The 26,982-nt window shown below is 45.6% G+C and overlaps 66 non-coding genes across 66 annotated transcripts; all 66 read right to left on the reverse strand.

The window, feature by feature from the left end:
- Positions 1-37: 37 nt before the first annotated feature.
- Positions 38-156, reverse strand: LOC139399625 (5S ribosomal RNA). The gene has a single exon (XR_011632090.1). It is a non-coding gene; the product is annotated as a 5S ribosomal RNA (ribosomal RNA).
- Positions 157-416: 260 nt separating this feature from the next.
- LOC139399690 (5S ribosomal RNA) lies at positions 417-535 on the reverse strand. The gene has a single exon (XR_011632150.1). It is a non-coding gene; the product is annotated as a 5S ribosomal RNA (ribosomal RNA).
- A 177-nt stretch (positions 536-712) lies between these two features.
- LOC139399701 (5S ribosomal RNA) lies at positions 713-831 on the reverse strand. The gene has a single exon (XR_011632161.1). It is a non-coding gene; the product is annotated as a 5S ribosomal RNA (ribosomal RNA).
- Positions 832-1,091: 260 nt separating this feature from the next.
- LOC139399712 (5S ribosomal RNA) lies at positions 1,092-1,210 on the reverse strand. The gene has a single exon (XR_011632172.1). It is a non-coding gene; the product is annotated as a 5S ribosomal RNA (ribosomal RNA).
- Positions 1,211-1,387: 177 nt separating this feature from the next.
- On the reverse strand, positions 1,388-1,506 carry LOC139399724 (5S ribosomal RNA). The gene has a single exon (XR_011632183.1). It is a non-coding gene; the product is annotated as a 5S ribosomal RNA (ribosomal RNA).
- A 177-nt stretch (positions 1,507-1,683) lies between these two features.
- On the reverse strand, positions 1,684-1,802 carry LOC139399632 (5S ribosomal RNA). The gene has a single exon (XR_011632096.1). It is a non-coding gene; the product is annotated as a 5S ribosomal RNA (ribosomal RNA).
- A 260-nt stretch (positions 1,803-2,062) lies between these two features.
- Positions 2,063-2,181, reverse strand: LOC139399643 (5S ribosomal RNA). Its single transcript, XR_011632107.1, has one exon. It is a non-coding gene; the product is annotated as a 5S ribosomal RNA (ribosomal RNA).
- Positions 2,182-2,358: 177 nt separating this feature from the next.
- On the reverse strand, positions 2,359-2,477 carry LOC139399655 (5S ribosomal RNA). Its single transcript, XR_011632119.1, has one exon. It is a non-coding gene; the product is annotated as a 5S ribosomal RNA (ribosomal RNA).
- A 177-nt stretch (positions 2,478-2,654) lies between these two features.
- Positions 2,655-2,773, reverse strand: LOC139399666 (5S ribosomal RNA). The gene has a single exon (XR_011632130.1). It is a non-coding gene; the product is annotated as a 5S ribosomal RNA (ribosomal RNA).
- A 177-nt stretch (positions 2,774-2,950) lies between these two features.
- LOC139399677 (5S ribosomal RNA) lies at positions 2,951-3,069 on the reverse strand. The gene has a single exon (XR_011632141.1). It is a non-coding gene; the product is annotated as a 5S ribosomal RNA (ribosomal RNA).
- Positions 3,070-3,246: 177 nt separating this feature from the next.
- Positions 3,247-3,365, reverse strand: LOC139399684 (5S ribosomal RNA). Its single transcript, XR_011632145.1, has one exon. It is a non-coding gene; the product is annotated as a 5S ribosomal RNA (ribosomal RNA).
- A 260-nt stretch (positions 3,366-3,625) lies between these two features.
- Positions 3,626-3,744, reverse strand: LOC139399685 (5S ribosomal RNA). The gene has a single exon (XR_011632146.1). It is a non-coding gene; the product is annotated as a 5S ribosomal RNA (ribosomal RNA).
- A 177-nt stretch (positions 3,745-3,921) lies between these two features.
- LOC139399686 (5S ribosomal RNA) lies at positions 3,922-4,040 on the reverse strand. Its single transcript, XR_011632147.1, has one exon. It is a non-coding gene; the product is annotated as a 5S ribosomal RNA (ribosomal RNA).
- Positions 4,041-4,217: 177 nt separating this feature from the next.
- Positions 4,218-4,336, reverse strand: LOC139399687 (5S ribosomal RNA). Its single transcript, XR_011632148.1, has one exon. It is a non-coding gene; the product is annotated as a 5S ribosomal RNA (ribosomal RNA).
- A 260-nt stretch (positions 4,337-4,596) lies between these two features.
- On the reverse strand, positions 4,597-4,715 carry LOC139399689 (5S ribosomal RNA). The gene has a single exon (XR_011632149.1). It is a non-coding gene; the product is annotated as a 5S ribosomal RNA (ribosomal RNA).
- Positions 4,716-4,892: 177 nt separating this feature from the next.
- LOC139399691 (5S ribosomal RNA) lies at positions 4,893-5,011 on the reverse strand. The gene has a single exon (XR_011632151.1). It is a non-coding gene; the product is annotated as a 5S ribosomal RNA (ribosomal RNA).
- A 177-nt stretch (positions 5,012-5,188) lies between these two features.
- Positions 5,189-5,307, reverse strand: LOC139399692 (5S ribosomal RNA). The gene has a single exon (XR_011632152.1). It is a non-coding gene; the product is annotated as a 5S ribosomal RNA (ribosomal RNA).
- Positions 5,308-5,484: 177 nt separating this feature from the next.
- On the reverse strand, positions 5,485-5,603 carry LOC139399693 (5S ribosomal RNA). Its single transcript, XR_011632153.1, has one exon. It is a non-coding gene; the product is annotated as a 5S ribosomal RNA (ribosomal RNA).
- Positions 5,604-5,780: 177 nt separating this feature from the next.
- Positions 5,781-5,899, reverse strand: LOC139399694 (5S ribosomal RNA). Its single transcript, XR_011632154.1, has one exon. It is a non-coding gene; the product is annotated as a 5S ribosomal RNA (ribosomal RNA).
- Positions 5,900-6,157: 258 nt separating this feature from the next.
- LOC139399695 (5S ribosomal RNA) lies at positions 6,158-6,276 on the reverse strand. The gene has a single exon (XR_011632155.1). It is a non-coding gene; the product is annotated as a 5S ribosomal RNA (ribosomal RNA).
- A 177-nt stretch (positions 6,277-6,453) lies between these two features.
- LOC139399680 (5S ribosomal RNA) lies at positions 6,454-6,572 on the reverse strand. Its single transcript, XR_011632144.1, has one exon. It is a non-coding gene; the product is annotated as a 5S ribosomal RNA (ribosomal RNA).
- A 254-nt stretch (positions 6,573-6,826) lies between these two features.
- On the reverse strand, positions 6,827-6,945 carry LOC139399696 (5S ribosomal RNA). Its single transcript, XR_011632156.1, has one exon. It is a non-coding gene; the product is annotated as a 5S ribosomal RNA (ribosomal RNA).
- Positions 6,946-7,122: 177 nt separating this feature from the next.
- LOC139399697 (5S ribosomal RNA) lies at positions 7,123-7,241 on the reverse strand. Its single transcript, XR_011632157.1, has one exon. It is a non-coding gene; the product is annotated as a 5S ribosomal RNA (ribosomal RNA).
- Positions 7,242-7,501: 260 nt separating this feature from the next.
- Positions 7,502-7,620, reverse strand: LOC139399698 (5S ribosomal RNA). The gene has a single exon (XR_011632158.1). It is a non-coding gene; the product is annotated as a 5S ribosomal RNA (ribosomal RNA).
- Positions 7,621-7,797: 177 nt separating this feature from the next.
- On the reverse strand, positions 7,798-7,916 carry LOC139399699 (5S ribosomal RNA). The gene has a single exon (XR_011632159.1). It is a non-coding gene; the product is annotated as a 5S ribosomal RNA (ribosomal RNA).
- Positions 7,917-8,093: 177 nt separating this feature from the next.
- Positions 8,094-8,212, reverse strand: LOC139399700 (5S ribosomal RNA). The gene has a single exon (XR_011632160.1). It is a non-coding gene; the product is annotated as a 5S ribosomal RNA (ribosomal RNA).
- A 177-nt stretch (positions 8,213-8,389) lies between these two features.
- Positions 8,390-8,508, reverse strand: LOC139399702 (5S ribosomal RNA). Its single transcript, XR_011632162.1, has one exon. It is a non-coding gene; the product is annotated as a 5S ribosomal RNA (ribosomal RNA).
- A 177-nt stretch (positions 8,509-8,685) lies between these two features.
- LOC139399703 (5S ribosomal RNA) lies at positions 8,686-8,804 on the reverse strand. Its single transcript, XR_011632163.1, has one exon. It is a non-coding gene; the product is annotated as a 5S ribosomal RNA (ribosomal RNA).
- A 177-nt stretch (positions 8,805-8,981) lies between these two features.
- LOC139399704 (5S ribosomal RNA) lies at positions 8,982-9,100 on the reverse strand. The gene has a single exon (XR_011632164.1). It is a non-coding gene; the product is annotated as a 5S ribosomal RNA (ribosomal RNA).
- Positions 9,101-9,360: 260 nt separating this feature from the next.
- Positions 9,361-9,479, reverse strand: LOC139399705 (5S ribosomal RNA). The gene has a single exon (XR_011632165.1). It is a non-coding gene; the product is annotated as a 5S ribosomal RNA (ribosomal RNA).
- A 177-nt stretch (positions 9,480-9,656) lies between these two features.
- Positions 9,657-9,775, reverse strand: LOC139399706 (5S ribosomal RNA). Its single transcript, XR_011632166.1, has one exon. It is a non-coding gene; the product is annotated as a 5S ribosomal RNA (ribosomal RNA).
- A 177-nt stretch (positions 9,776-9,952) lies between these two features.
- Positions 9,953-10,071, reverse strand: LOC139399707 (5S ribosomal RNA). Its single transcript, XR_011632167.1, has one exon. It is a non-coding gene; the product is annotated as a 5S ribosomal RNA (ribosomal RNA).
- Positions 10,072-10,248: 177 nt separating this feature from the next.
- Positions 10,249-10,367, reverse strand: LOC139399708 (5S ribosomal RNA). The gene has a single exon (XR_011632168.1). It is a non-coding gene; the product is annotated as a 5S ribosomal RNA (ribosomal RNA).
- A 260-nt stretch (positions 10,368-10,627) lies between these two features.
- On the reverse strand, positions 10,628-10,746 carry LOC139399709 (5S ribosomal RNA). Its single transcript, XR_011632169.1, has one exon. It is a non-coding gene; the product is annotated as a 5S ribosomal RNA (ribosomal RNA).
- A 177-nt stretch (positions 10,747-10,923) lies between these two features.
- LOC139399710 (5S ribosomal RNA) lies at positions 10,924-11,042 on the reverse strand. Its single transcript, XR_011632170.1, has one exon. It is a non-coding gene; the product is annotated as a 5S ribosomal RNA (ribosomal RNA).
- Positions 11,043-11,219: 177 nt separating this feature from the next.
- Positions 11,220-11,338, reverse strand: LOC139399711 (5S ribosomal RNA). The gene has a single exon (XR_011632171.1). It is a non-coding gene; the product is annotated as a 5S ribosomal RNA (ribosomal RNA).
- A 177-nt stretch (positions 11,339-11,515) lies between these two features.
- On the reverse strand, positions 11,516-11,634 carry LOC139399713 (5S ribosomal RNA). The gene has a single exon (XR_011632173.1). It is a non-coding gene; the product is annotated as a 5S ribosomal RNA (ribosomal RNA).
- A 177-nt stretch (positions 11,635-11,811) lies between these two features.
- On the reverse strand, positions 11,812-11,930 carry LOC139399715 (5S ribosomal RNA). The gene has a single exon (XR_011632174.1). It is a non-coding gene; the product is annotated as a 5S ribosomal RNA (ribosomal RNA).
- A 258-nt stretch (positions 11,931-12,188) lies between these two features.
- Positions 12,189-12,307, reverse strand: LOC139399716 (5S ribosomal RNA). The gene has a single exon (XR_011632175.1). It is a non-coding gene; the product is annotated as a 5S ribosomal RNA (ribosomal RNA).
- Positions 12,308-12,484: 177 nt separating this feature from the next.
- Positions 12,485-12,603, reverse strand: LOC139399717 (5S ribosomal RNA). The gene has a single exon (XR_011632176.1). It is a non-coding gene; the product is annotated as a 5S ribosomal RNA (ribosomal RNA).
- Positions 12,604-12,780: 177 nt separating this feature from the next.
- On the reverse strand, positions 12,781-12,899 carry LOC139399718 (5S ribosomal RNA). The gene has a single exon (XR_011632177.1). It is a non-coding gene; the product is annotated as a 5S ribosomal RNA (ribosomal RNA).
- A 177-nt stretch (positions 12,900-13,076) lies between these two features.
- On the reverse strand, positions 13,077-13,195 carry LOC139399719 (5S ribosomal RNA). The gene has a single exon (XR_011632178.1). It is a non-coding gene; the product is annotated as a 5S ribosomal RNA (ribosomal RNA).
- A 260-nt stretch (positions 13,196-13,455) lies between these two features.
- LOC139399720 (5S ribosomal RNA) lies at positions 13,456-13,574 on the reverse strand. Its single transcript, XR_011632179.1, has one exon. It is a non-coding gene; the product is annotated as a 5S ribosomal RNA (ribosomal RNA).
- Positions 13,575-13,751: 177 nt separating this feature from the next.
- On the reverse strand, positions 13,752-13,870 carry LOC139399721 (5S ribosomal RNA). Its single transcript, XR_011632180.1, has one exon. It is a non-coding gene; the product is annotated as a 5S ribosomal RNA (ribosomal RNA).
- A 260-nt stretch (positions 13,871-14,130) lies between these two features.
- On the reverse strand, positions 14,131-14,249 carry LOC139399722 (5S ribosomal RNA). Its single transcript, XR_011632181.1, has one exon. It is a non-coding gene; the product is annotated as a 5S ribosomal RNA (ribosomal RNA).
- A 177-nt stretch (positions 14,250-14,426) lies between these two features.
- On the reverse strand, positions 14,427-14,545 carry LOC139399723 (5S ribosomal RNA). Its single transcript, XR_011632182.1, has one exon. It is a non-coding gene; the product is annotated as a 5S ribosomal RNA (ribosomal RNA).
- A 260-nt stretch (positions 14,546-14,805) lies between these two features.
- LOC139399726 (5S ribosomal RNA) lies at positions 14,806-14,924 on the reverse strand. The gene has a single exon (XR_011632184.1). It is a non-coding gene; the product is annotated as a 5S ribosomal RNA (ribosomal RNA).
- Positions 14,925-15,101: 177 nt separating this feature from the next.
- On the reverse strand, positions 15,102-15,220 carry LOC139399727 (5S ribosomal RNA). The gene has a single exon (XR_011632185.1). It is a non-coding gene; the product is annotated as a 5S ribosomal RNA (ribosomal RNA).
- Positions 15,221-15,397: 177 nt separating this feature from the next.
- LOC139399728 (5S ribosomal RNA) lies at positions 15,398-15,516 on the reverse strand. Its single transcript, XR_011632186.1, has one exon. It is a non-coding gene; the product is annotated as a 5S ribosomal RNA (ribosomal RNA).
- A 177-nt stretch (positions 15,517-15,693) lies between these two features.
- LOC139399729 (5S ribosomal RNA) lies at positions 15,694-15,812 on the reverse strand. The gene has a single exon (XR_011632187.1). It is a non-coding gene; the product is annotated as a 5S ribosomal RNA (ribosomal RNA).
- A 260-nt stretch (positions 15,813-16,072) lies between these two features.
- Positions 16,073-16,191, reverse strand: LOC139399730 (5S ribosomal RNA). Its single transcript, XR_011632188.1, has one exon. It is a non-coding gene; the product is annotated as a 5S ribosomal RNA (ribosomal RNA).
- A 177-nt stretch (positions 16,192-16,368) lies between these two features.
- LOC139399626 (5S ribosomal RNA) lies at positions 16,369-16,487 on the reverse strand. Its single transcript, XR_011632091.1, has one exon. It is a non-coding gene; the product is annotated as a 5S ribosomal RNA (ribosomal RNA).
- A 177-nt stretch (positions 16,488-16,664) lies between these two features.
- LOC139399627 (5S ribosomal RNA) lies at positions 16,665-16,783 on the reverse strand. Its single transcript, XR_011632092.1, has one exon. It is a non-coding gene; the product is annotated as a 5S ribosomal RNA (ribosomal RNA).
- A 260-nt stretch (positions 16,784-17,043) lies between these two features.
- LOC139399628 (5S ribosomal RNA) lies at positions 17,044-17,162 on the reverse strand. The gene has a single exon (XR_011632093.1). It is a non-coding gene; the product is annotated as a 5S ribosomal RNA (ribosomal RNA).
- Positions 17,163-17,339: 177 nt separating this feature from the next.
- LOC139399629 (5S ribosomal RNA) lies at positions 17,340-17,458 on the reverse strand. Its single transcript, XR_011632094.1, has one exon. It is a non-coding gene; the product is annotated as a 5S ribosomal RNA (ribosomal RNA).
- A 6,055-nt stretch (positions 17,459-23,513) lies between these two features.
- Positions 23,514-23,632, reverse strand: LOC139399630 (5S ribosomal RNA). Its single transcript, XR_011632095.1, has one exon. It is a non-coding gene; the product is annotated as a 5S ribosomal RNA (ribosomal RNA).
- Positions 23,633-23,809: 177 nt separating this feature from the next.
- On the reverse strand, positions 23,810-23,928 carry LOC139399633 (5S ribosomal RNA). Its single transcript, XR_011632097.1, has one exon. It is a non-coding gene; the product is annotated as a 5S ribosomal RNA (ribosomal RNA).
- A 177-nt stretch (positions 23,929-24,105) lies between these two features.
- LOC139399634 (5S ribosomal RNA) lies at positions 24,106-24,224 on the reverse strand. The gene has a single exon (XR_011632098.1). It is a non-coding gene; the product is annotated as a 5S ribosomal RNA (ribosomal RNA).
- A 177-nt stretch (positions 24,225-24,401) lies between these two features.
- On the reverse strand, positions 24,402-24,520 carry LOC139399635 (5S ribosomal RNA). The gene has a single exon (XR_011632099.1). It is a non-coding gene; the product is annotated as a 5S ribosomal RNA (ribosomal RNA).
- Positions 24,521-24,780: 260 nt separating this feature from the next.
- On the reverse strand, positions 24,781-24,899 carry LOC139399636 (5S ribosomal RNA). The gene has a single exon (XR_011632100.1). It is a non-coding gene; the product is annotated as a 5S ribosomal RNA (ribosomal RNA).
- A 177-nt stretch (positions 24,900-25,076) lies between these two features.
- LOC139399637 (5S ribosomal RNA) lies at positions 25,077-25,195 on the reverse strand. Its single transcript, XR_011632101.1, has one exon. It is a non-coding gene; the product is annotated as a 5S ribosomal RNA (ribosomal RNA).
- A 260-nt stretch (positions 25,196-25,455) lies between these two features.
- On the reverse strand, positions 25,456-25,574 carry LOC139399638 (5S ribosomal RNA). Its single transcript, XR_011632102.1, has one exon. It is a non-coding gene; the product is annotated as a 5S ribosomal RNA (ribosomal RNA).
- Positions 25,575-25,751: 177 nt separating this feature from the next.
- On the reverse strand, positions 25,752-25,870 carry LOC139399639 (5S ribosomal RNA). The gene has a single exon (XR_011632103.1). It is a non-coding gene; the product is annotated as a 5S ribosomal RNA (ribosomal RNA).
- A 260-nt stretch (positions 25,871-26,130) lies between these two features.
- LOC139399640 (5S ribosomal RNA) lies at positions 26,131-26,249 on the reverse strand. Its single transcript, XR_011632104.1, has one exon. It is a non-coding gene; the product is annotated as a 5S ribosomal RNA (ribosomal RNA).
- Positions 26,250-26,427: 178 nt separating this feature from the next.
- On the reverse strand, positions 26,428-26,546 carry LOC139399641 (5S ribosomal RNA). Its single transcript, XR_011632105.1, has one exon. It is a non-coding gene; the product is annotated as a 5S ribosomal RNA (ribosomal RNA).
- Positions 26,547-26,723: 177 nt separating this feature from the next.
- LOC139399642 (5S ribosomal RNA) lies at positions 26,724-26,842 on the reverse strand. The gene has a single exon (XR_011632106.1). It is a non-coding gene; the product is annotated as a 5S ribosomal RNA (ribosomal RNA).
- Between the last annotated feature and the right edge of the window lie 140 nt (positions 26,843-26,982).

The following is a 26,982-nucleotide window of genomic DNA, read 5'->3' on the forward strand; positions in this document are numbered from 1 at the left end:
GGACAAAGAGTTGAAATTCCACAAGGCAGTGACAAAAAGCTTACAGCACCTGGTATTCCCAGGCGGTCTCCCATCCAAGTACTAACCAGGCCCGACCCTGCTTAGCTTCCGAGATCGGACGAGATCAGGCGTACTCAGGCCGGTGTGGCCGTAAGCGAGAAACTATCTCTTGGTGCACTATGTAAAGTCAAAGTGAGCCTGATTAACAGCTGTTGCATTTTCACCATTTAGATAAGCATCTTTGTGTCACTCAAAAAGTGGAAGAAATTGCATATACTGTAGCCATAATTTGTAGCACAGATTGTTGGATGAAATACAAACTAACCTTGCTTACTTATTTCAAAGCGAGGGCACATATTTCAGCCTTGTGGGAAAAAACGGACAAAGAGTTGAAATTCCACAAGGCAGTGACAAAAAGCTTACAGCACCTGGTATTCCCAGGCGGTCTCCCATCCAAGTACTAACCAGGCCCGACCCTGCTTAGCTTCCGAGATCGGACGAGATCAGGCGTACTCAGGCCGGTGTGGCCGTAAGCGAAAGGCAATCTCAAAAAGTGGATGAAATTGCATATACTGTAGCCATAATTTGTGGTACAGATTGTTGGATGAAATACAAACTAACCTTGCTTACTTATTTCAAAGCGAGGGCACATATTTCAGCCTTGTGGGAAAAAACGGACAAAGAGTTGAAATTCCACAAGGCAGTGACAAAAAGCTTACAGCACCTGGTATTCCCAGGCGGTCTCCCATCCAAGTACTAACCAGGCCCGACCCTGCTTAGCTTCCGAGATCGGACGAGATCAGGCGTACTCAGGCCGGTGTGGCCGTAAGCGAGAAACTATCTCTTGGTGCACTATGTAAAGTCAAAGTGAGCCTGATTAACAGCTGTTGCATTTTCACCATTTAGATAAGCATCTTTGTGTCACTCAAAAAGTGGAAGAAATTGCATATACTGTAGCCATAATTTGTAGCACAGATTGTTGGATGAAATACAAACTAACCTTGCTTACTTATTTCAAAGCGAGGGCACATATTTCAGCCTTGTGGGAAAAAACGGACAAAGAGTTGAAATTCCACAAGGCAGTGACAAAAAGCTTACAGCACCTGGTATTCCCAGGCGGTCTCCCATCCAAGTACTAACCAGGCCCGACCCTGCTTAGCTTCCGAGATCGGACGAGATCAGGCGTACTCAGGCCGGTGTGGCCGTAAGCGAAAGGCAATCTCAAAAAGTGGATGAAATTGCATATACTGTAGCCATAATTTGTGGTACAGATTGTTGGATGAAATACAAACTAACCTTGCTTACTTATTTCAAAGCGAGGGCACATATTTCAGCCTTGTGGGAAAAAACGGACAAAGAGTTGAAATTCCACAAGGCAGTGACAAAAAGCTTACAGCACCTGGTATTCCCAGGCGGTCTCCCATCCAAGTACTAACCAGGCCCGACCCTGCTTAGCTTCCGAGATCGGACGAGATCAGGCGTACTCAGGCCGGTGTGGCCGTAAGCGAAAGGCAATCTCAAAAAGTGGATGAAATTGCATATACTGTAACCATAATTTGTGGTACAGATTGTTGGATGAAATACAAACTAACCTTGCTTACTTATTTCAAAGCGAGGGCACATATTTCAGCCTTGTGGGAAAAAACGGACAAAGAGTTGAAATTCCACAAGGCAGTGACAAAAAGCTTACAGCACCTGGTATTCCCAGGCGGTCTCCCATCCAAGTACTAACCAGGCCCGACCCTGCTTAGCTTCCGAGATCGGACGAGATCAGGCGTACTCAGGCCGGTGTGGCCGTAAGCGAGAAACTATCTCTTGGTGCACTATGTAAAGTCAAAGTGAGCCTGATTAACAGCTGTTGCATTTTCACCATTTAGATAAGCATCTTTGTGTCACTCAAAAAGTGGAAGAAATTGCATATACTGTAGCCATAATTTGTAGCACAGATTGTTGGATGAAATACAAACTAACCTTGCTTACTTATTTCAAAGCGAGGGCACATATTTCAGCCTTGTGGGAAAAAACGGACAAAGAGTTGAAATTCCACAAGGCAGTGACAAAAAGCTTACAGCACCTGGTATTCCCAGGCGGTCTCCCATCCAAGTACTAACCAGGCCCGACCCTGCTTAGCTTCCGAGATCGGACGAGATCAGGCGTACTCAGGCCGGTGTGGCCGTAAGCGAAAGGCAATCTCAAAAAGTGGATGAAATTGCATATACTGTAGCCATAATTTGTGGTACAGATTGTTGGATGAAATACAAACTAACCTTGCTTACTTATTTCAAAGCGAGGGCACATATTTCAGCCTTGTGGGAAAAAACGGACAAAGAGTTGAAATTCCACAAGGCAGTGACAAAAAGCTTACAGCACCTGGTATTCCCAGGCGGTCTCCCATCCAAGTACTAACCAGGCCCGACCCTGCTTAGCTTCCGAGATCGGACGAGATCAGGCGTACTCAGGCCGGTGTGGCCGTAAGCGAAAGGCAATCTCAAAAAGTGGATGAAATTGCATATACTGTAACCATAATTTGTGGTACAGATTGTTGGATGAAATACAAACTAACCTTGCTTACTTATTTCAAAGCGAGGGCACATATTTCAGCCTTGTGGGAAAAAACGGACAAAGAGTTGAAATTCCACAAGGCAGTGACAAAAAGCTTACAGCACCTGGTATTCCCAGGCGGTCTCCCATCCAAGTACTAACCAGGCCCGACCCTGCTTAGCTTCCGAGATCGGACGAGATCAGGCGTACTCAGGCCGGTGTGGCCGTAAGCGAAAGGCAATCTCAAAAAGTGGATGAAATTGCATATACTGTAACCATAATTTGTGGTACAGATTGTTGGATGAAATACAAACTAACCTTGCTTACTTATTTCAAAGCGAGGGCACATATTTCAGCCTTGTGGGAAAAAACGGACAAAGAGTTGAAATTCCACAAGGCAGTGACAAAAAGCTTACAGCACCTGGTATTCCCAGGCGGTCTCCCATCCAAGTACTAACCAGGCCCGACCCTGCTTAGCTTCCGAGATCGGACGAGATCAGGCGTACTCAGGCCGGTGTGGCCGTAAGCGAAAGGCAATCTCAAAAAGTGGATGAAATTGCATATACTGTAACCATAATTTGTGGTACAGATTGTTGGATGAAATACAAACTAACCTTGCTTACTTATTTCAAAGCGAGGGCACATATTTCAGCCTTGTGGGAAAAAACGGACAAAGAGTTGAAATTCCACAAGGCAGTGACAAAAAGCTTACAGCACCTGGTATTCCCAGGCGGTCTCCCATCCAAGTACTAACCAGGCCCGACCCTGCTTAGCTTCCGAGATCGGACGAGATCAGGCGTACTCAGGCCGGTGTGGCCGTAAGCGAGAAACTATCTCTTGGTGCACTATGTAAAGTCAAAGTGAGCCTGATTAACAGCTGTTGCATTTTCACCATTTAGATAAGCATCTTTGTGTCACTCAAAAAGTGGAAGAAATTGCATATACTGTAGCCATAATTTGTAGCACAGATTGTTGGATGAAATACAAACTAACCTTGCTTACTTATTTCAAAGCGAGGGCACATATTTCAGCCTTGTGGGAAAAAACGGACAAAGAGTTGAAATTCCACAAGGCAGTGACAAAAAGCTTACAGCACCTGGTATTCCCAGGCGGTCTCCCATCCAAGTACTAACCAGGCCCGACCCTGCTTAGCTTCCGAGATCGGACGAGATCAGGCGTACTCAGGCCGGTGTGGCCGTAAGCGAAAGGCAATCTCAAAAAGTGGATGAAATTGCATATACTGTAGCCATAATTTGTGGTACAGATTGTTGGATGAAATACAAACTAACCTTGCTTACTTATTTCAAAGCGAGGGCACATATTTCAGCCTTGTGGGAAAAAACGGACAAAGAGTTGAAATTCCACAAGGCAGTGACAAAAAGCTTACAGCACCTGGTATTCCCAGGCGGTCTCCCATCCAAGTACTAACCAGGCCCGACCCTGCTTAGCTTCCGAGATCGGACGAGATCAGGCGTACTCAGGCCGGTGTGGCCGTAAGCGAAAGGCAATCTCAAAAAGTGGATGAAATTGCATATACTGTAACCATAATTTGTGGTACAGATTGTTGGATGAAATACAAACTAACCTTGCTTACTTATTTCAAAGCGAGGGCACATATTTCAGCCTTGTGGGAAAAAACGGACAAAGAGTTGAAATTCCACAAGGCAGTGACAAAAAGCTTACAGCACCTGGTATTCCCAGGCGGTCTCCCATCCAAGTACTAACCAGGCCCGACCCTGCTTAGCTTCCGAGATCGGACGAGATCAGGCGTACTCAGGCCGGTGTGGCCGTAAGCGAGAAACTATCTCTTGGTGCACTATGTAAAGTCAAAGTGAGCCTGATTAACAGCTGTTGCATTTTCACCATTTAGATAAGCATCTTTGTGTCACTCAAAAAGTGGAAGAAATTGCATATACTGTAGCCATAATTTGTAGCACAGATTGTTGGATGAAATACAAACTAACCTTGCTTACTTATTTCAAAGCGAGGGCACATATTTCAGCCTTGTGGGAAAAAACGGACAAAGAGTTGAAATTCCACAAGGCAGTGACAAAAAGCTTACAGCACCTGGTATTCCCAGGCGGTCTCCCATCCAAGTACTAACCAGGCCCGACCCTGCTTAGCTTCCGAGATCGGACGAGATCAGGCGTACTCAGGCCGGTGTGGCCGTAAGCGAAAGGCAATCTCAAAAAGTGGATGAAATTGCATATACTGTAACCATAATTTGTGGTACAGATTGTTGGATGAAATACAAACTAACCTTGCTTACTTATTTCAAAGCGAGGGCACATATTTCAGCCTTGTGGGAAAAAACGGACAAAGAGTTGAAATTCCACAAGGCAGTGACAAAAAGCTTACAGCACCTGGTATTCCCAGGCGGTCTCCCATCCAAGTACTAACCAGGCCCGACCCTGCTTAGCTTCCGAGATCGGACGAGATCAGGCGTACTCAGGCCGGTGTGGCCGTAAGCGAAAGGCAATCTCAAAAAGTGGATGAAATTGCATATACTGTAACCATAATTTGTGGTACAGATTGTTGGATGAAATACAAACTAACCTTGCTTACTTATTTCAAAGCGAGGGCACATATTTCAGCCTTGTGGGAAAAAACGGACAAAGAGTTGAAATTCCACAAGGCAGTGACAAAAAGCTTACAGCACCTGGTATTCCCAGGCGGTCTCCCATCCAAGTACTAACCAGGCCCGACCCTGCTTAGCTTCCGAGATCGGACGAGATCAGGCGTACTCAGGCCGGTGTGGCCGTAAGCGAAAGGCAATCTCAAAAAGTGGATGAAATTGCATATACTGTAACCATAATTTGTGGTACAGATTGTTGGATGAAATACAAACTAACCTTGCTTACTTATTTCAAAGCGAGGGCACATATTTCAGCCTTGTGGGAAAAAACGGACAAAGAGTTGAAATTCCACAAGGCAGTGACAAAAAGCTTACAGCACCTGGTATTCCCAGGCGGTCTCCCATCCAAGTACTAACCAGGCCCGACCCTGCTTAGCTTCCGAGATCGGACGAGATCAGGCGTACTCAGGCCGGTGTGGCCGTAAGCGAAAGGCAATCTCAAAAAGTGGATGAAATTGCATATACTGTAACCATAATTTGTGGTACAGATTGTTGGATGAAATACAAACTAACCTTGCTTACTTATTTCAAAGCGAGGGCACATATTTCAGCCTTGTGGGAAAAAACGGACAAAGAGTTGAAATTCCACAAGGCAGTGACAAAAAGCTTACAGCACCTGGTATTCCCAGGCGGTCTCCCATCCAAGTACTAACCAGGCCCGACCCTGCTTAGCTTCCGAGATCGGACGAGATCAGGCGTACTCAGGCCGGTGTGGCCGTAAGCGAAACTATCTCTTGGTGCACTATGTAAAGTCAAAGTGAGCCTGATTAACAGCTGTTGCATTTTCACCATTTAGATAAGCATCTTTGTGTCACTCAAAAAGTGGAAGAAATTGCATATACTGTAGCCATAATTTGTAGCACAGATTGTTGGATGAAATACAAACTAACCTTGCTTACTTATTTCAAAGCGAGGGCACATATTTCAGCCTTGTGGGAAAAAACGGACAAAGAGTTGAAATTCCACAAGGCAGTGACAAAAAGCTTACAGCACCTGGTATTCCCAGGCGGTCTCCCATCCAAGTACTAACCAGGCCCGACCCTGCTTAGCTTCCGAGATCGGACGAGATCAGGCGTACTCAGGCCGGTGTGGCCGTAAGCGAAAGGCAATCTCAAAAAGTGGATGAAATTGCATATACTGTAACCATAATTTGTGGTACAGATTGTTGGATGAAATACAAACTAACCTTGCTTACTTATTTCAAAGCGAGGGCACATATTTCAGCCTTGTGGGAAAAAACGGACAAAGAGTTGAAATTCCACAAGGCAGTGACAAAAAGCTTACAGCACCTGGTATTCCCAGGCGGTCTCCCATCCAAGTACTAACCAGGCCCGACCCTGCTTAGCTTCCGAGATCGGACGAGATCAGGCGTACTCAGGCCGGTGTGGCCGTGAAACTATCTCTTGGTGCACTATGTAAAGTCAAAGTGAGCCTGATTAACAGCTGTTGCATTTTCACCATTTAGATAAGCATCTTTGTGTCACTCAAAAAGTGGAAGAAATTGCATATACTGTAGCCATAATTTGTAGCACAGATTGTTGGATGAAATACAAACTAACCTTGCTTACTTATTTCAAAGCGAGGGCACATATTTCAGCCTTGTGGGAAAAAACGGACAAAGAGTTGAAATTCCACAAGGCAGTGACAAAAAGCTTACAGCACCTGGTATTCCCAGGCGGTCTCCCATCCAAGTACTAACCAGGCCCGACCCTGCTTAGCTTCCGAGATCGGACGAGATCAGGCGTACTCAGGCCGGTGTGGCCGTAAGCGAAAGGCAATCTCAAAAAGTGGATGAAATTGCATATACTGTAACCATAATTTGTGGTACAGATTGTTGGATGAAATACAAACTAACCTTGCTTACTTATTTCAAAGCGAGGGCACATATTTCAGCCTTGTGGGAAAAAACGGACAAAGAGTTGAAATTCCACAAGGCAGTGACAAAAAGCTTACAGCACCTGGTATTCCCAGGCGGTCTCCCATCCAAGTACTAACCAGGCCCGACCCTGCTTAGCTTCCGAGATCGGACGAGATCAGGCGTACTCAGGCCGGTGTGGCCGTAAGCGAGAAACTATCTCTTGGTGCACTATGTAAAGTCAAAGTGAGCCTGATTAACAGCTGTTGCATTTTCACCATTTAGATAAGCATCTTTGTGTCACTCAAAAAGTGGAAGAAATTGCATATACTGTAGCCATAATTTGTAGCACAGATTGTTGGATGAAATACAAACTAACCTTGCTTACTTATTTCAAAGCGAGGGCACATATTTCAGCCTTGTGGGAAAAAACGGACAAAGAGTTGAAATTCCACAAGGCAGTGACAAAAAGCTTACAGCACCTGGTATTCCCAGGCGGTCTCCCATCCAAGTACTAACCAGGCCCGACCCTGCTTAGCTTCCGAGATCGGACGAGATCAGGCGTACTCAGGCCGGTGTGGCCGTAAGCGAAAGGCAATCTCAAAAAGTGGATGAAATTGCATATACTGTAGCCATAATTTGTGGTACAGATTGTTGGATGAAATACAAACTAACCTTGCTTACTTATTTCAAAGCGAGGGCACATATTTCAGCCTTGTGGGAAAAAACGGACAAAGAGTTGAAATTCCACAAGGCAGTGACAAAAAGCTTACAGCACCTGGTATTCCCAGGCGGTCTCCCATCCAAGTACTAACCAGGCCCGACCCTGCTTAGCTTCCGAGATCGGACGAGATCAGGCGTACTCAGGCCGGTGTGGCCGTAAGCGAAAGGCAATCTCAAAAAGTGGATGAAATTGCATATACTGTAGCCATAATTTGTGGTACAGATTGTTGGATGAAATACAAACTAACCTTGCTTACTTATTTCAAAGCGAGGGCACATATTTCAGCCTTGTGGGAAAAAACGGACAAAGAGTTGAAATTCCACAAGGCAGTGACAAAAAGCTTACAGCACCTGGTATTCCCAGGCGGTCTCCCATCCAAGTACTAACCAGGCCCGACCCTGCTTAGCTTCCGAGATCGGACGAGATCAGGCGTACTCAGGCCGGTGTGGCCGTAAGCGAAAGGCAATCTCAAAAAGTGGATGAAATTGCATATACTGTAGCCATAATTTGTGGTACAGATTGTTGGATGAAATACAAACTAACCTTGCTTACTTATTTCAAAGCGAGGGCACATATTTCAGCCTTGTGGGAAAAAACGGACAAAGAGTTGAAATTCCACAAGGCAGTGACAAAAAGCTTACAGCACCTGGTATTCCCAGGCGGTCTCCCATCCAAGTACTAACCAGGCCCGACCCTGCTTAGCTTCCGAGATCGGACGAGATCAGGCGTACTCAGGCCGGTGTGGCCGTAAGCGAAAGGCAATCTCAAAAAGTGGATGAAATTGCATATACTGTAGCCATAATTTGTGGTACAGATTGTTGGATGAAATACAAACTAACCTTGCTTACTTATTTCAAAGCGAGGGCACATATTTCAGCCTTGTGGGAAAAAACGGACAAAGAGTTGAAATTCCACAAGGCAGTGACAAAAAGCTTACAGCACCTGGTATTCCCAGGCGGTCTCCCATCCAAGTACTAACCAGGCCCGACCCTGCTTAGCTTCCGAGATCGGACGAGATCAGGCGTACTCAGGCCGGTGTGGCCGTAAGCGAAAGGCAATCTCAAAAAGTGGATGAAATTGCATATACTGTAGCCATAATTTGTGGTACAGATTGTTGGATGAAATACAAACTAACCTTGCTTACTTATTTCAAAGCGAGGGCACATATTTCAGCCTTGTGGGAAAAAACGGACAAAGAGTTGAAATTCCACAAGGCAGTGACAAAAAGCTTACAGCACCTGGTATTCCCAGGCGGTCTCCCATCCAAGTACTAACCAGGCCCGACCCTGCTTAGCTTCCGAGATCGGACGAGATCAGGCGTACTCAGGCCGGTGTGGCCGTAAGCGAGAAACTATCTCTTGGTGCACTATGTAAAGTCAAAGTGAGCCTGATTAACAGCTGTTGCATTTTCACCATTTAGATAAGCATCTTTGTGTCACTCAAAAAGTGGAAGAAATTGCATATACTGTAGCCATAATTTGTAGCACAGATTGTTGGATGAAATACAAACTAACCTTGCTTACTTATTTCAAAGCGAGGGCACATATTTCAGCCTTGTGGGAAAAAACGGACAAAGAGTTGAAATTCCACAAGGCAGTGACAAAAAGCTTACAGCACCTGGTATTCCCAGGCGGTCTCCCATCCAAGTACTAACCAGGCCCGACCCTGCTTAGCTTCCGAGATCGGACGAGATCAGGCGTACTCAGGCCGGTGTGGCCGTAAGCGAAAGGCAATCTCAAAAAGTGGATGAAATTGCATATACTGTAGCCATAATTTGTGGTACAGATTGTTGGATGAAATACAAACTAACCTTGCTTACTTATTTCAAAGCGAGGGCACATATTTCAGCCTTGTGGGAAAAAACGGACAAAGAGTTGAAATTCCACAAGGCAGTGACAAAAAGCTTACAGCACCTGGTATTCCCAGGCGGTCTCCCATCCAAGTACTAACCAGGCCCGACCCTGCTTAGCTTCCGAGATCGGACGAGATCAGGCGTACTCAGGCCGGTGTGGCCGTAAGCGAAAGGCAATCTCAAAAAGTGGATGAAATTGCATATACTGTAACCATAATTTGTGGTACAGATTGTTGGATGAAATACAAACTAACCTTGCTTACTTATTTCAAAGCGAGGGCACATATTTCAGCCTTGTGGGAAAAAACGGACAAAGAGTTGAAATTCCACAAGGCAGTGACAAAAAGCTTACAGCACCTGGTATTCCCAGGCGGTCTCCCATCCAAGTACTAACCAGGCCCGACCCTGCTTAGCTTCCGAGATCGGACGAGATCAGGCGTACTCAGGCCGGTGTGGCCGTAAGCGAAAGGCAATCTCAAAAAGTGGATGAAATTGCATATACTGTAGCCATAATTTGTGGTACAGATTGTTGGATGAAATACAAACTAACCTTGCTTACTTATTTCAAAGCGAGGGCACATATTTCAGCCTTGTGGGAAAAAACGGACAAAGAGTTGAAATTCCACAAGGCAGTGACAAAAAGCTTACAGCACCTGGTATTCCCAGGCGGTCTCCCATCCAAGTACTAACCAGGCCCGACCCTGCTTAGCTTCCGAGATCGGACGAGATCAGGCGTACTCAGGCCGGTGTGGCCGTAAGCGAGAAACTATCTCTTGGTGCACTATGTAAAGTCAAAGTGAGCCTGATTAACAGCTGTTGCATTTTCACCATTTAGATAAGCATCTTTGTGTCACTCAAAAAGTGGAAGAAATTGCATATACTGTAGCCATAATTTGTAGCACAGATTGTTGGATGAAATACAAACTAACCTTGCTTACTTATTTCAAAGCGAGGGCACATATTTCAGCCTTGTGGGAAAAAACGGACAAAGAGTTGAAATTCCACAAGGCAGTGACAAAAAGCTTACAGCACCTGGTATTCCCAGGCGGTCTCCCATCCAAGTACTAACCAGGCCCGACCCTGCTTAGCTTCCGAGATCGGACGAGATCAGGCGTACTCAGGCCGGTGTGGCCGTAAGCGAAAGGCAATCTCAAAAAGTGGATGAAATTGCATATACTGTAGCCATAATTTGTGGTACAGATTGTTGGATGAAATACAAACTAACCTTGCTTACTTATTTCAAAGCGAGGGCACATATTTCAGCCTTGTGGGAAAAAACGGACAAAGAGTTGAAATTCCACAAGGCAGTGACAAAAAGCTTACAGCACCTGGTATTCCCAGGCGGTCTCCCATCCAAGTACTAACCAGGCCCGACCCTGCTTAGCTTCCGAGATCGGACGAGATCAGGCGTACTCAGGCCGGTGTGGCCGTAAGCGAAAGGCAATCTCAAAAAGTGGATGAAATTGCATATACTGTAGCCATAATTTGTGGTACAGATTGTTGGATGAAATACAAACTAACCTTGCTTACTTATTTCAAAGCGAGGGCACATATTTCAGCCTTGTGGGAAAAAACGGACAAAGAGTTGAAATTCCACAAGGCAGTGACAAAAAGCTTACAGCACCTGGTATTCCCAGGCGGTCTCCCATCCAAGTACTAACCAGGCCCGACCCTGCTTAGCTTCCGAGATCGGACGAGATCAGGCGTACTCAGGCCGGTGTGGCCGTAAGCGAAAGGCAATCTCAAAAAGTGGATGAAATTGCATATACTGTAGCCATAATTTGTGGTACAGATTGTTGGATGAAATACAAACTAACCTTGCTTACTTATTTCAAAGCGAGGGCACATATTTCAGCCTTGTGGGAAAAAACGGACAAAGAGTTGAAATTCCACAAGGCAGTGACAAAAAGCTTACAGCACCTGGTATTCCCAGGCGGTCTCCCATCCAAGTACTAACCAGGCCCGACCCTGCTTAGCTTCCGAGATCGGACGAGATCAGGCGTACTCAGGCCGGTGTGGCCGTAAGCGAAAGGCAATCTCAAAAAGTGGATGAAATTGCATATACTGTAGCCATAATTTGTGGTACAGATTGTTGGATGAAATACAAACTAACCTTGCTTACTTATTTCAAAGCGAGGGCACATATTTCAGCCTTGTGGGAAAAAACGGACAAAGAGTTGAAATTCCACAAGGCAGTGACAAAAAGCTTACAGCACCTGGTATTCCCAGGCGGTCTCCCATCCAAGTACTAACCAGGCCCGACCCTGCTTAGCTTCCGAGATCGGACGAGATCAGGCGTACTCAGGCCGGTGTGGCCGTAAGCGAGAAACTATCTCTTGGTGCACTATGTAAAGTCAAAGTGAGCCTGATTAACAGGTTGCATTTTCACCATTTAGATAAGCATCTTTGTGTCACTCAAAAAGTGGAAGAAATTGCATATACTGTAGCCATAATTTGTAGCACAGATTGTTGGATGAAATACAAACTAACCTTGCTTACTTATTTCAAAGCGAGGGCACATATTTCAGCCTTGTGGGAAAAAACGGACAAAGAGTTGAAATTCCACAAGGCAGTGACAAAAAGCTTACAGCACCTGGTATTCCCAGGCGGTCTCCCATCCAAGTACTAACCAGGCCCGACCCTGCTTAGCTTCCGAGATCGGACGAGATCAGGCGTACTCAGGCCGGTGTGGCCGTAAGCGAAAGGCAATCTCAAAAAGTGGATGAAATTGCATATACTGTAGCCATAATTTGTGGTACAGATTGTTGGATGAAATACAAACTAACCTTGCTTACTTATTTCAAAGCGAGGGCACATATTTCAGCCTTGTGGGAAAAAACGGACAAAGAGTTGAAATTCCACAAGGCAGTGACAAAAAGCTTACAGCACCTGGTATTCCCAGGCGGTCTCCCATCCAAGTACTAACCAGGCCCGACCCTGCTTAGCTTCCGAGATCGGACGAGATCAGGCGTACTCAGGCCGGTGTGGCCGTAAGCGAAAGGCAATCTCAAAAAGTGGATGAAATTGCATATACTGTAGCCATAATTTGTGGTACAGATTGTTGGATGAAATACAAACTAACCTTGCTTACTTATTTCAAAGCGAGGGCACATATTTCAGCCTTGTGGGAAAAAACGGACAAAGAGTTGAAATTCCACAAGGCAGTGACAAAAAGCTTACAGCACCTGGTATTCCCAGGCGGTCTCCCATCCAAGTACTAACCAGGCCCGACCCTGCTTAGCTTCCGAGATCGGACGAGATCAGGCGTACTCAGGCCGGTGTGGCCGTAAGCGAAAGGCAATCTCAAAAAGTGGATGAAATTGCATATACTGTAGCCATAATTTGTGGTACAGATTGTTGGATGAAATACAAACTAACCTTGCTTACTTATTTCAAAGCGAGGGCACATATTTCAGCCTTGTGGGAAAAAACGGACAAAGAGTTGAAATTCCACAAGGCAGTGACAAAAAGCTTACAGCACCTGGTATTCCCAGGCGGTCTCCCATCCAAGTACTAACCAGGCCCGACCCTGCTTAGCTTCCGAGATCGGACGAGATCAGGCGTACTCAGGCCGGTGTGGCCGTAAGCGAGAAACTATCTCTTGGTGCACTATGTAAAGTCAAAGTGAGCCTGATTAACAGCTGTTGCATTTTCACCATTTAGATAAGCATCTTTGTGTCACTCAAAAAGTGGAAGAAATTGCATATACTGTAGCCATAATTTGTAGCACAGATTGTTGGATGAAATACAAACTAACCTTGCTTACTTATTTCAAAGCGAGGGCACATATTTCAGCCTTGTGGGAAAAAACGGACAAAGAGTTGAAATTCCACAAGGCAGTGACAAAAAGCTTACAGCACCTGGTATTCCCAGGCGGTCTCCCATCCAAGTACTAACCAGGCCCGACCCTGCTTAGCTTCCGAGATCGGACGAGATCAGGCGTACTCAGGCCGGTGTGGCCGTAAGCGAAAGGCAATCTCAAAAAGTGGATGAAATTGCATATACTGTAGCCATAATTTGTGGTACAGATTGTTGGATGAAATACAAACTAACCTTGCTTACTTATTTCAAAGCGAGGGCACATATTTCAGCCTTGTGGGAAAAAACGGACAAAGAGTTGAAATTCCACAAGGCAGTGACAAAAAGCTTACAGCACCTGGTATTCCCAGGCGGTCTCCCATCCAAGTACTAACCAGGCCCGACCCTGCTTAGCTTCCGAGATCGGACGAGATCAGGCGTACTCAGGCCGGTGTGGCCGTAAGCGAGAAACTATCTCTTGGTGCACTATGTAAAGTCAAAGTGAGCCTGATTAACAGCTGTTGCATTTTCACCATTTAGATAAGCATCTTTGTGTCACTCAAAAAGTGGAAGAAATTGCATATACTGTAGCCATAATTTGTAGCACAGATTGTTGGATGAAATACAAACTAACCTTGCTTACTTATTTCAAAGCGAGGGCACATATTTCAGCCTTGTGGGAAAAAACGGACAAAGAGTTGAAATTCCACAAGGCAGTGACAAAAAGCTTACAGCACCTGGTATTCCCAGGCGGTCTCCCATCCAAGTACTAACCAGGCCCGACCCTGCTTAGCTTCCGAGATCGGACGAGATCAGGCGTACTCAGGCCGGTGTGGCCGTAAGCGAAAGGCAATCTCAAAAAGTGGATGAAATTGCATATACTGTAGCCATAATTTGTGGTACAGATTGTTGGATGAAATACAAACTAACCTTGCTTACTTATTTCAAAGCGAGGGCACATATTTCAGCCTTGTGGGAAAAAACGGACAAAGAGTTGAAATTCCACAAGGCAGTGACAAAAAGCTTACAGCACCTGGTATTCCCAGGCGGTCTCCCATCCAAGTACTAACCAGGCCCGACCCTGCTTAGCTTCCGAGATCGGACGAGATCAGGCGTACTCAGGCCGGTGTGGCCGTAAGCGAGAAACTATCTCTTGGTGCACTATGTAAAGTCAAAGTGAGCCTGATTAACAGCTGTTGCATTTTCACCATTTAGATAAGCATCTTTGTGTCACTCAAAAAGTGGAAGAAATTGCATATACTGTAGCCATAATTTGTAGCACAGATTGTTGGATGAAATACAAACTAACCTTGCTTACTTATTTCAAAGCGAGGGCACATATTTCAGCCTTGTGGGAAAAAACGGACAAAGAGTTGAAATTCCACAAGGCAGTGACAAAAAGCTTACAGCACCTGGTATTCCCAGGCGGTCTCCCATCCAAGTACTAACCAGGCCCGACCCTGCTTAGCTTCCGAGATCGGACGAGATCAGGCGTACTCAGGCCGGTGTGGCCGTAAGCGAAAGGCAATCTCAAAAAGTGGATGAAATTGCATATACTGTAACCATAATTTGTGGTACAGATTGTTGGATGAAATACAAACTAACCTTGCTTACTTATTTCAAAGCGAGGGCACATATTTCAGCCTTGTGGGAAAAAACGGACAAAGAGTTGAAATTCCACAAGGCAGTGACAAAAAGCTTACAGCACCTGGTATTCCCAGGCGGTCTCCCATCCAAGTACTAACCAGGCCCGACCCTGCTTAGCTTCCGAGATCGGACGAGATCAGGCGTACTCAGGCCGGTGTGGCCGTAAGCGAAAGGCAATCTCAAAAAGTGGATGAAATTGCATATACTGTAGCCATAATTTGTGGTACAGATTGTTGGATGAAATACAAACTAACCTTGCTTACTTATTTCAAAGCGAGGGCACATATTTCAGCCTTGTGGGAAAAAACGGACAAAGAGTTGAAATTCCACAAGGCAGTGACAAAAAGCTTACAGCACCTGGTATTCCCAGGCGGTCTCCCATCCAAGTACTAACCAGGCCCGACCCTGCTTAGCTTCCGAGATCGGACGAGATCAGGCGTACTCAGGCCGGTGTGGCCGTAAGCGAAAGGCAATCTCAAAAAGTGGATGAAATTGCATATACTGTAGCCATAATTTGTGGTACAGATTGTTGGATGAAATACAAACTAACCTTGCTTACTTATTTCAAAGCGAGGGCACATATTTCAGCCTTGTGGGAAAAAACGGACAAAGAGTTGAAATTCCACAAGGCAGTGACAAAAAGCTTACAGCACCTGGTATTCCCAGGCGGTCTCCCATCCAAGTACTAACCAGGCCCGACCCTGCTTAGCTTCCGAGATCGGACGAGATCAGGCGTACTCAGGCCGGTGTGGCCGTAAGCGAGAAACTATCTCTTGGTGCACTATGTAAAGTCAAAGTGAGCCTGATTAACAGCTGTTGCATTTTCACCATTTAGATAAGCATCTTTGTGTCACTCAAAAAGTGGAAGAAATTGCATATACTGTAGCCATAATTTGTAGCACAGATTGTTGGATGAAATACAAACTAACCTTGCTTACTTATTTCAAAGCGAGGGCACATATTTCAGCCTTGTGGGAAAAAACGGACAAAGAGTTGAAATTCCACAAGGCAGTGACAAAAAGCTTACAGCACCTGGTATTCCCAGGCGGTCTCCCATCCAAGTACTAACCAGGCCCGACCCTGCTTAGCTTCCGAGATCGGACGAGATCAGGCGTACTCAGGCCGGTGTGGCCGTAAGCGAAAGGCAATCTCAAAAAGTGGATGAAATTGCATATACTGTAGCCATAATTTGTGGTACAGATTGTTGGATGAAATACAAACTAACCTTGCTTACTTATTTCAAAGCGAGGGCACATATTTCAGCCTTGTGGGAAAAAACGGACAAAGAGTTGAAATTCCACAAGGCAGTGACAAAAAGCTTACAGCACCTGGTATTCCCAGGCGGTCTCCCATCCAAGTACTAACCAGGCCCGACCCTGCTTAGCTTCCGAGATCGGACGAGATCAGGCGTACTCAGGCCGGTGTGGCCGTAAGCGAAAGGCAATCTCAAAAAGTGGATGAAATTGCATATACTGTAGCCATAATTTGTGGTACAGATTGTTGGATGAAATACAAACTAACCTTGCTTACTTATTTCAAAGCGAGGGCACATATTTCAGCCTTGTGGGAAAAAACGGACAAAGAGTTGAAATTCCACAAGGCAGTGACAAAAAGCTTACAGCACCTGGTATTCCCAGGCGGTCTCCCATCCAAGTACTAACCAGGCCCGACCCTGCTTAGCTTCCGAGATCGGACGAGATCAGGCGTACTCAGGCCGGTGTGGCCGTAAGCGAGAAACTATCTCTTGGTGCACTATGTAAAGTCAAAGTGAGCCTGATTAACAGCTGTTGCATTTTCACCATTTAGATAAGCATCTTTGTGTCACTCAAAAAGTGGAAGAAATTGCATATACTGTAGCCATAATTTGTAGCACAGATTGTTGGATGAAATACAAACTAACCTTGCTTACTTATTTCAAAGCGAGGGCACATATTTCAGCCTTGTGGGAAAAAACGGACAAAGAGTTGAAATTCCACAAGGCAGTGACAAAAAGCTTACAGCACCTGGTATTCCCAGGCGGTCTCCCATCCAAGTACTAACCAGGCCCGACCCTGCTTAGCTTCCGAGATCGGACGAGATCAGGCGTACTCAGGCCGGTGTGGCCGTAAGCGAAAGGCAATCTCAAAAAGTGGATGAAATTGCATATACTGTAGCCATAATTTGTGGTACAGATTGTTGGATGAAATACAAACTAACCTTGCTTACTTATTTCAAAGCGAGGGCACATATTTCAGCCTTGTGGGAAAAAACGGACAAAGAGTTGAAATTCCACAAGGCAGTGACAAAAAGCTTACAGCACCTGGTATTCCCAGGCGGTCTCCCATCCAAGTACTAACCAGGCCCGACCCTGCTTAGCTTCCGAGATCGGACGAGATCAGGCGTACTCAGGCCGGTGTGGCCGTAAGCGAAAGGCAATCTCAAAAAGTGGATGAAATTGCATATACTGTAGCCATAATTTGTGGTACAGATTGTTGGATGAAATACAAACTAACCTTGCTTACTTATTTCAAAGCGAGGGCACATATTTCAGCCTTGTGGGAAAAAACGGACAAAGAGTTGAAATTCCACAAGGCAGTGACAAAAAGCTTACAGCACCTGGTATTCCCAGGCGGTCTCCCATCCAAGTACTAACCAGGCCCGACCCTGCTTAGCTTCCGAGATCGGACGAGATCAGGCGTACTTTTTTTTTTTTTTTTTTTTTTTATTATAAAAATTCTTATTTTACATGATATACAAATTTTATCTACACAAACCATTTTAATCAACACAATACTTGACATTGGCAGGCAAACAATTCACCCCCTATCAAATCAAAAATAGAGAAATTCAAATACCAAAACTCAAATTATACTACCATTGCATACAATACTTTGCTAAACCACATTCCACAAGAATAGAGAGTGTTCAAAGCACCTCCTTATCAAGTAGAAACTAAGACATTCTCAAAACAATTCTTTCAAATTTGTACTGAAATCTCCAAAATGTTACACATCAAAACCCATACACCAATCCACCATCCTCCCCCACAGCAATAAATCCACAATCCTTCATAAACACCCTCTCAAAATCCTCCTGCTTAGACCTATACATCAATCCTACATCCTTCCTTACCAAGCCTTCAAACACCTTCCACACTGTCACCCTCTTTTCCTCAAACCTTGCCAAGTTCCTCCTTATATATACTGCATACCTTGCATGTGACAGCAAAAAATTCAATAATACAATATTCCCCCCCTTCACATGCTGACCCACTCCAAACAATACCAAACACCTCCAATCAACCCCACCCATTAACTCTTCTCCCCAGTACCTTTCTAACATGTCCCTCAACCTCACATGGAACCCAGCTACATCAACACATTCAAACATCATGTGCATCAGATTTTCATCTTTATCTGTGCATACATCACACACACGAGACACTGACCTGTCTACCTGATGTAACACCACCTTGGTAAAAACACGGTTGTGCCTCAACATAAAATCAAAATGGGTACATTCAATACTATTGAGCCTCACTACCATGTTTTCCCACAACCTCTCAACTTCCATCCCTGGAAAAACTTGCCTCCACACTTTCTCCGATGCAGGCGCCCTGACCTTCCTGGTAATAAGCGCCCAGTATACGGCCCTCACCTGGGTAGAGGATAAGGCTTGCATTTTCTCCCCACATTTCACCTGCAACACAGGCAAGGTCTCTAAGACTCCATTACTCAAATGATTGTCCAACAGCCTCACCCACTCCCCTGGAACACACTCCTTTATCCTATCATACATTCTCAACACCATCCCTTTCCTGACATCCTCATCTACCCCCCAGACAGTATCTACGATCGCCTGCTCAGGCAGGAACCCTGGCACCACCTCATACCTAAAGTCCCTCAGTCTTATCATACCCGCCTTCATTATTACCTTACTCTCCAGCATCTTTCCCTCTGATTTCAGCATTGGGTTCAGAAAAACTGGTATATTCAAAATCACCCCAATAGAGTCACACTCATAACTTACTTGCGGTAAGAACTCCGCCCAGGCCCTGAACACCTCCTGATAAAACTCAGGCACCTCTGCATACATGCTGGGCTTGAAACACATTAACAACCCATAATCTCCACAACCTCCACTCCTATGCAACCAATGCCTGAAAAACTCCTTCCACCCCTGACCCTCCTCCCCATACAAAAACCGTTGTACTCTCTTCACCCTCATGGCTTTTAACTTCACCTCCAGATCTATTAATCTCAAACCACCCCTATCATAATCTGCTATCATTACATCATGAGCAATCTTCACCCCCTTCCCACCCCACAGGAAATCAGACATTAAATTATTAATTCCCTTCAGAGCCCATACAGGCATGTCCATAACCCCTAAGGTATACACACATTTTGACATTAACAATGCATTCACCACAACCACTTTCCCCCTCAATTTTAATTTCCTTTGTTTCCAGTAATTCAGAGTCGTCTTTATTTTATTAATCACCCCTGTCCAAGTTAAGTCCCTCGCCTCCCGCTCATCTACCCCAATATTCACACCCAAAATTCTCACATGCCCCTTAACAGTCTTAAAAGGAATGTTACATGTAGACATAACAGTATCATCAGCACATAACATTTGAGACTTTTCTACATTCACCTTAGCCCCAGAAGCTCTCCCATACACATCAAAACACTTCATCAGACAATTCACACTCTCTCCATCCCGCAAAGTACAGGTGGTGTCATCAGCATAATGATGCAGTACACTGACGCCTCCCCCCGGGAGGTCCACTCCATGCACTCCTCCATTCCGCTTTACAAACGCCGCTAAAGGCTCTACTGAGACGCTGTATAGTAGTGCAGACAATGGACAACCCTGCCTAACAGACCTGCCCAGGGGAAAAGGATCAGTCAGCACACCATTACATTTCACGACACTGCACGCTGACCCATACAAAAGCTTCACCCATCCTTTAAGACGAGGCCCGAACCCAAATCTTTCCAAGGCCTCTAACAGGAACCGATGCTCCACCCGATCAAAGGCTTTATTCAGATCTAGACAGAGCACCGCCCCACCCACCTCCCCCATCTGCTTCACCACATCCCGGATAGTGCAGAGGGTGTCCACTACATCCCGCCCCGGAACTCCATAGGCCTGAGTAGGTGCTATGATGCTTCCCATCACCTTATTCAACCTATTAGCCATTATCTTCGCAAGCACCTTATTGTCGGAGTTCAAAAGGGTTATTGGTCTGTAGTTCTCTAATTTCAGTCTGCTCCCCTTCCCTTTGTATAACACAGTCAACACACCCATAGCTAAAGATTCAGGGACTACCCTCTTCTCCTCCATACACACATACACACGCAGCATTAGTGGGGCCAGTATGTCACTAAACTCACGGTAAAACTCTGCAGTAAGACCATCTGAACCCGGGCTCTTATTCAAGTTCAGGCCCAATATGGCAGCTTTAACCTCTGCCAATGTAAAATCAGCATCACACATCTCTACATCCTCAGTCGACACCCTAGCCTCTACTGCGTCTAGCACTCTTCTCATACACACTTCATCTACCCCACCCGACGTAAATAAGCCCTTATAAAAAGAATGCACTGTATTCAAAATTCCTTCCAGATCTGTCACCCTCTCCCCCCTCTCATTTATCAGCTCAGTTAGAAAACTCCTTTCCTGCTTCCTCCTTTCTAACCCCAGGAAAAAAGCAGTATTTCTCTCCCCCTCCACCACATACTGTGCTCTACTCCTCACCACTGCCCCCATGCACCTGTGCCTCTCTACGACCCTCAACTCCTCCCTCACCCTCAGGTACTCTGTCACATCATAGCCTGGGCAGTTTTCTACCTTTTCTAACTCCAATAACAGGCGAGATTTAAGAATCCCCTCCTCCCTCCTCCTTGTCACATTTGCCCGTCTTGCACTAGATATTGCCAGCCGCTTGAACTCCCCTTTTAATCCTTCCCACCACACACTCACATCCGACTCAAATAAAGGATCTGACACGGCGTCATTCACACACTCTTTCACTGCTGCCCTAAACACCTCATCCTTCAGCATACTGGCATTAAGACACCACAAACCACCCCCCCTCCCCTCCCCTGATGCACCCAGCCTGAAAAGCAGAGCATCATGGTCACTAAAAAATGTGTGTGAATACTTTACCCCCACAACCAAGTGCGCAACCTCTCTATGAGTGAGACACAAATCTATACGTGACTGCTTGAGCTCACCCCTCACCACTTGTCTTCGAGAGAACACCCGCTTATCTGGATTCCTCTCCCTCCATATATCCACCCAATCCTCATCCCTCATTAGCCTTAATAGCGCTCCCCGAGATGAGTCAGAGCTAAAATGTGCGCTACTTGAGGCATCTAGCCTATCCATCCATACATTAAAATCCCCAACAAGCAAACAGTTTTTCCCACATAATCCTCCCATAGACATAAACATAACCCTCCTCTCAATTTCATTATTAGGAGCATAGACATTGTACAACGAGTACTCCATATCTTGATAAGTGAAACCCACTCCCACCATTCGACCCACAGTGTCAGCACATAACAAATTTAAGTTAGACACAACGTCATGTTTTACCAAAATAGCTACCCCACATGCCCGCACAGTACCATTACTCACGTACATTAGTCCATTCCATCTCTGCCTTACATTATCCATATACGGCTCAGTCCAATGGGTCTCCTGAAGACATAATATATCCGCAGAGAAGGCTTCCAACACCAGCTCTAGCTTTTCTTTGCTACGAAGTCCATTGGTGTTAATAGATACAACTCTCACCATTATGACTATAAAGAGGGGATGAATCCAGTCCATCATGATTGATCTTTTTTCTTCTTTTTCTTCTTGGTTATCATGTTCCTTTTACTATCCCAACGCATTGATTTTATGTACTCCAAATCTTCCTCCGACAGCTCTTCTTCAGACTCTTTACGTTTGCGAGAGTCATCCCTTGCATTATCCACCTCCCTAGAGGAGCCCCCCTCTCCACGAGGATCGCCCTCCAACTCTACATCGTCTAGGCTTGAGCTTATCCCTCCATCCTTGGGTGCCTCCCTTCCTTCAGTACAAGGCTCCGTCTCCACTTCCTCCTCTGGCTGCCTCTGTTCTTCGTCCTCCTTCTCTCCCTGGGGTTGCTCACTCATGCCAATTTCCTCCCCAGCTTCCTCCACCTCGTTCTCCTCCACGACACTATTTGCGCTGAAATCCTGTGATGCCCAGTCCTGAGCACCTTCCCCATGGGGACAGGAGCACTGCGCTACACCCCTCCCGCATCCAACACAACCTCGCTCTCTCCTCCCATTGCACTCTCGTGCGTAATGCCCCTGCTCACCACACTTATGACATGCGAAATCAGGGCACTCTCGTAGCACGTGCCCTGGCTGGATACACAGCCTACAGACCTTGACCTGCCGATCGTGTATTACTCTGAAGTACTCAGCCCCTTCCAACGTTTCAAATTTGGCAGAATATGGCAACGAGCGCACAGTGTCTGTGAACCTAACTTTACAGAAGCGCGTCCCATCAGCAATGTCCGTCCCCGGCCAGTAGCGCCTTTTCACCGGCGATATAGCAGACACACCCCATGCTCTTAGCCGCTCTGTGATGTCCTCGTCTGTAATATATACTGGGAGGTTTAAGAAGGATACAACCATCTCATCCAGCGATAGATCCTTTGCCATGATTCGACAGCTCCGGATTTTAAATCCATCCATCAGTTTTTCTTTCCCTCTCGCACTTGACAGCGTCACTTCAAATCGCTTTTCATCTTTGACCCGACAGCCGCAGACCAGTCCACAAACTTCTTTAATCCCTCTCAATACCTCCATCATTGTAATCTTCTCTTCTCCCATAATTTCCACAGCCACTGTTAAATTCTTTTCATATTTTTGCGCCTGTCTTGCTGCAGCGCCATTATCCATGTTTCCTTTGTTCGTAGTCTTTTTTCCAGCGTTGGTCAAAGCCATTGTATCCATCCGAATAACGACAGGAGGAAAGTCCCCCAAACAGCAATATGCTGCCGGGGAACAACCCCAAACTATAAATCTAACTTAATCAATTTACAAAAAGAAATTGTACTTCAAAAAGCTCAAAACTCCAACACAAACTCTCTAGAGCAAACACTCAGTCTCAGCGCAATCACTCACACCTGCGTCAATCAACAGTTGCGTACTCAGGCCGGTGTGGCCGTAAGCGAGAAACTATCTCTTGGTGCACTATGTAAAGTCAAAGTGAGCCTGATTAACAGCTGTTGCATTTTCACCATTTAGATAAGCATCTTTGTGTCACTCAAAAAGTGGAAGAAATTGCATATACTGTAGCCATAATTTGTAGCACAGATTGTTGGATGAAATACAAACTAACCTTGCTTACTTATTTCAAAGCGAGGGCACATATTTCAGCCTTGTGGGAAAAAACGGACAAAGAGTTGAAATTCCACAAGGCAGTGACAAAAAGCTTACAGCACCTGGTATTCCCAGGCGGTCTCCCATCCAAGTACTAACCAGGCCCGACCCTGCTTAGCTTCCGAGATCGGACGAGATCAGGCGTACTCAGGCCGGTGTGGCCGTAAGCGAAAGGTAATCTCAAAAAGTGGATGAAATTGCATATACTGTAGCCATAATTTGTAGCACAGATTGTTGGATGAAATACAAACTAACCTTGCTTACTTATTTCAAAGCGAGGGCACATATTTCAGCCTTGTGGGAAAAAACGGACAAAGAGTTGAAATTCCACAAGGCAGTGACAAAAAGCTTACAGCACCTGGTATTCCCAGGCGGTCTCCCATCCAAGTACTAACCAGGCCCGACCCTGCTTAGCTTCCGAGATCGGACGAGATCAGGCGTACTCAGGCCGGTGTGGCCGTAAGCGAAAGGCAATCTCAAAAAGTGGATGAAATTGCATATACTGTAGCCATAATTTGTGTCACAGATTGTTGGATGAAATACAAACTAACCTTGCTTACTTATTTCAAAGCGAGGGCACATATTTCAGCCTTGTGGGAAAAAACGGACAAAGAGTTGAAATTCCACAAGGCAGTGACAAAAAGCTTACAGCACCTGGTATTCCCAGGCGGTCTCCCATCCAAGTACTAACCAGGCCCGACCCTGCTTAGCTTCCGAGATCGGACGAGATCAGGCGTACTCAGGCCGGTGTGGCCGTAAGCGAAAGGCAATCTCAAAAAGTGGATGAAATTGCATATACTGTAGCCATAATTTGTAGCACAGATTGTTGGATGAAATACAAACTAACCTTGCTTACTTATTTCAAAGCGAGGGCACATATTTCAGCCTTGTGGGAAAAAACGGACAAAGAGTTGAAATTCCACAAGGCAGTGACAAAAAGCTTACAGCACCTGGTATTCCCAGGCGGTCTCCCATCCAAGTACTAACCAGGCCCGACCCTGCTTAGCTTCCGAGATCGGACGAGATCAGGCGTACTCAGGCCGGTGTGGCCGTAAGCGAGAAACTATCTCTTGGTGCACTATGTAAAGTCAAAGTGAGCCTGATTAACAGCTGTTGCATTTTCACCATTTAGATAAGCATCTTTGTGTCACTCAAAAAGTGGAAGAAATTGCATATACTGTAGCCATAATTTGTAGCACAGATTGTTGGATGAAATACAAACTAACCTTGCTTACTTATTTCAAAGCGAGGGCACATATTTCAGCCTTGTGGGAAAAAACGGACAAAGAGTTGAAATTCCACAAGGCAGTGACAAAAAGCTTACAGCACCTGGTATTCCCAGGCGGTCTCCCATCCAAGTACTAACCAGGCCCGACCCTGCTTAGCTTCCGAGATCGGACGAGATCAGGCGTACTCAGGCCGGTGTGGCCGTAAGCGAAAGGCAATCTCAAAAAGTGGATGAAATTGCATATACTGTAGCCATAATTTGTAGCACAGATTGTTGGATGAAATACAAACTAACCTTGCTTACTTATTTCAAAGCGAGGGCACATATTTCAGCCTTGTGGGAAAAAACGGACAAAGAGTTGAAATTCCACAAGGCAGTGACAAAAAGCTTACAGCACCTGGTATTCCCAGGCGGTCTCCCATCCAAGTACTAACCAGGCCCGACCCTGCTTAGCTTCCGAGATCGGACGAGATCAGGCGTACTCAGGCCGGTGTGGCCGTAAGCGAGAAACTATCTCTTGGTGCACTATGTAAAGTCAAAGTGAGCCTGATTAACAGCTGTTGCATTTTCACCATTTAGATAAGCATCTTTGTGTCACTCAAAAAGTGGAAGAAATTGCATATACTGTAGCCATAATTTGTAGCACAGATTGTTGGATGAAATACAAACTAACCTTGCTTACTTATTTCAAAGCGAGGGCACATATTTCAGCCTTGTGGGAAAAAACGGACAAAGAGTTGAAATTCCACAAGGCAGTGACAAAAAGCTTACAGCACCTGGTATTCCCAGGCGGTCTCCCATCCAAGTACTAACCAGGCCCGACCCTGCTTAGCTTCCGAGATCGGACGAGATCAGGCGTACTCAGGCCGGTGTGGCCGTAAGCGAAAGGCAATCTCAAAAAGTGGATGAAATTGCATATACTGTAGCCATAATTTGTAGCACAGATTGTTGGATGAAATACAAACTAACCTTGCTTACTTATTTCAAAGCGAGGGCACATATTTCAGCCTTGTGGGAAAAAACGGACAAAGAGTTGAAATTCCACAAGGCAGTGACAAAAAGCTTACAGCACCTGGTATTCCCAGGCGGTCTCCCATCCAAGTACTAACCAGGCCCGACCCTGCTTAGCTTCCGAGATCGGACGAGATCAGGCGTACTCAGGCCGGTGTGGCCGTAAGCGAGAAACTATCTCTTGGTGCACTATGTAAAGTCAAAGTGAGCCTGATTAACAGCTGTTGCATTTTCACCATTTAGATAAGCATCTTTGTGTCACTCAAAAAGTGGAAGAAATTGCATATACTGTAGCCATAATTTGTAGCACAGATTGTTGGATGAAATACAAACTAACCTTGCTTACTTATTTCAAAGCGAGGGCACATATTTCAGCCTTGTGGGAAAAAACGGACAAAGAGTTGAAATTCCACAAGGCAGTGACAAAAAGCTTACAGCACCTGGTATTCCCAGGCGGTCTCCCATCCAAGTACTAACCAGGCCCGACCCTGCTTAGCTTCCGAGATCGGACGAGATCAGGCGTACTCAGGCCGGTGTGGCCGTAAGCGAAAGGCAATCTCAAAAAGTGGATGAAATTGCATATACTGTAGCCATAATTTGTGAGTACAGATTGTTGGATGAAATACAAACTAACCTTGCTTACTTATTTCAAAGCGAGGGCACATATTTCAGCCTTGTGGGAAAAAACGGACAAAGAGTTGAAATTCCACAAGGCAGTGACAAAAAGCTTACAGCACCTGGTATTCCCAGGCGGTCTCCCATCCAAGTACTAACCAGGCCCGACCCTGCTTAGCTTCCGAGATCGGACGAGATCAGGCGTACTCAGGCCGGTGTGGCCGTAAGCGAAAGGCAATCTCAAAAAGTGGATGAAATTGCATATACTGTAGCCATAATTTGTAGCACAGATTGTTGGATGAAATACAAACTAACCTTGCTTACTTATTTCAAAGCGAGGGCACATATTTCAGCCTTGTGGGAAAAAACGGACAAAGAGTTGAAATTCCACAAGGCAGTGACAAAAAGCTTACAGCACCTGGTATTCCCAGGCGGTCTCCCATCCAAGTACTAACCAGGCCCGACCCTGCTTAGCTTCCGAGATCGGACGAGATCAGGCGTACTCAGGCCGGTGTGGCCGTAAGCGAAAGGCAATCTCAAAAAGTGGATGAAATTGCATATACTGTAGCCATAATTTGTAGCACAGATTGTTGGATGAAATACAAACTAACCTTGCTTACTTATTTCAAAGCGAGGGCACATATTTCAGCCTTGTGGGAAAAAAC

Source organism: Oncorhynchus clarkii, unplaced genomic scaffold (assembly GCF_045791955.1).
Source record: "Oncorhynchus clarkii lewisi isolate Uvic-CL-2024 unplaced genomic scaffold, UVic_Ocla_1.0 unplaced_contig_12064_pilon_pilon, whole genome shotgun sequence".
Classification (NCBI taxonomy): Eukaryota; Metazoa; Chordata; class Actinopteri; order Salmoniformes; family Salmonidae; genus Oncorhynchus; species Oncorhynchus clarkii.